The 2,024-nt window shown below is 41.7% G+C and overlaps 1 protein-coding gene across 1 annotated transcript in view; it reads right to left on the reverse strand.

Annotated features, from left to right (window-relative positions):
* LOC101860625 (cleavage and polyadenylation specificity factor subunit 2) overlaps positions 1-2,024 on the reverse strand; it is a gene marked incomplete at its 5' end in the record, with an annotated part of 55,327 nt that overhangs the window by 8,391 nt on the left and 44,912 nt on the right.

Raw genomic sequence — 2,024 nt, forward strand, 5'->3', positions numbered from 1 at the left:
CGGACAGACAGACGGACGGACGGACGAACGGACGGGTAGACAGAAAGGCAGACAGAAAGACAGACAACAGAGAGAGAGAGAGAGAGAGAGAGAGAGAGAGAGAGAGAGAGAGAGAGAGTCAAGAAGTAAGACCTATTAGTGGCGCCCTCCAACCACCAGCCCGTTTCTGTTTACTTATTTATTTATTTTAAAAAAAAAAAAATTTTGTCAAAGTGTTTTGCTTGTTTGAGTAAAAAAAAAGCATAGGCATACACGGACTCAGTAACTGCCTGCGCTCTACACAAGGAAAAGCCTCACAACCACAATGTCCCTGACGACACTGAGACGAAGACAACACAAGTGCCGAGGCTGTTTTACTTGAGTTCAGTAAGATAAAAAAAAGTTTTAGTACAAATGTAGAGGTTTTGCGGCGCTCTGTAACGTTTTCAAAATCATGCTGCTAGGCTTGTACTAAAGAAAAAGAAGAGGGACCACATTACTCCCATGTTAAGAACGTTGCATTGGCTTCCTGTGTCAGCTGGAATGTCATATAAAATTGCAATATTATGTCATAAATGTGTCAATAACAAAGCTCTCTCATATCTTAGTGATCTCATCCAGATTTATGTTCCATCTAAATCACTAAGATCAGGCGACCAGTATCTTTTACGAGTTCCTAGAAAAGGCGGTAAAAAATTAGCCGAAAGATCGTTCGCCCGTTCGCCCACCTTGCTCCGTCAGTTTAGAACTCTCTTCCCCAACCCTTGAGACATACAACATCTGAGTCTAAATTTAAAAAATCTTTAAAGACACATTCAATGACATCATTTTTAAGTCAGTAGATTCATGTTCAATACAATGTTATATAAATGTCAATGTACCCATTTATGTATTTTGTGAATTGCAGTGTATATATTATTTTATTCTCATTTCGTGATGATGTGTAATCGTGTGCGTGTGTGTGTGTACGTGTGTGTGCGTGTGTGTGCGTGTGTGTTTGTGTGTGTGTGTGTGTGTGTGTGTGTGTGTGTGTGTGTGTGTGTGTGTGTTTGGCATACATGTGTGTGCACATGTGTGCGTGTTATGTGTTCGTGAGTGTGTATGCGTGTGTTTGTGTGTGTGTGTATGTGTATATGTGTGTGTTTGTATGTATATGAGTGTGTGTGTGTGTGAGTGTGTGTGTGTGTCGCGTGCATGAATATTTTTCTTACATGCATTTATGTAAAGCGCCTAGAGCTGTGTTTACACGGGAGTGGGCGCTATAGAAATGATCTTCATTATTATTATTATAAGGTCATATGAGCGCCAGAAGATTAGAGGTGTCACAAGAGAGTAATAAACATAGAAAAAGAAAAAGGGGAGATAAGGACGATATGTGTTTGATAGGAAAGAAGAAGCAAACCACACTAGAGCACCCGCCAACCACACACTTAGTTAGTTTTACAACACTTACAACACAAATAAGTTACATAATATGTGCCAAAGATAAAAAGTGTTACTTGAGAGAAACATCATAAAGAAAAGAAGGCGGAGAGTTAAGGGCAATAGATGTTTGATAGGAAAAAAGGGGCCAACCACGCCAGAGCACTCGCCAACCACCCACGACGCTGTCTTGTTTTCGATGTACACCCGCCCGATAAACTAAATAACATGCACAGTGTACTAACTAAAAGATAAAAAATGCGACGCAGGTTAGTACCAGATTTTAAGAAATAATAATTTTGCAGCACGGCAGTCAGTTTCTTTGATTTCAGAATTATGGGGGAGGGGAAAAAGTGGCTAAGTTTACAGTCCGCCTCTCGGCAGCCACAGAGGACAAAGACGTCCGGACCCACAGAGGCATAGACAGGGCCAATAACATTATTGCATTTCCCAGTGAGAGAAGTAAAGAAGGCGAGAGCCCGGGGGTACGTCAGACAGCACCTAATGGAAAAACCTGATTCCGTTCAAGACAGCCTCCGGTCGCACTGCGCTGTGGGGTTGTTTCCCTTTCTTTTCTCCCCCCTCCCCGTAAGTTTTTTTTTATAAGAACAGAAACGGCCAGG

This window comes from Aplysia californica, unplaced genomic scaffold, assembly GCF_000002075.1.
Source record: "Aplysia californica isolate F4 #8 unplaced genomic scaffold, AplCal3.0 scaffold01251, whole genome shotgun sequence".
Lineage (NCBI taxonomy): Eukaryota > Metazoa > Mollusca > Gastropoda > Aplysiida > Aplysiidae > Aplysia > Aplysia californica.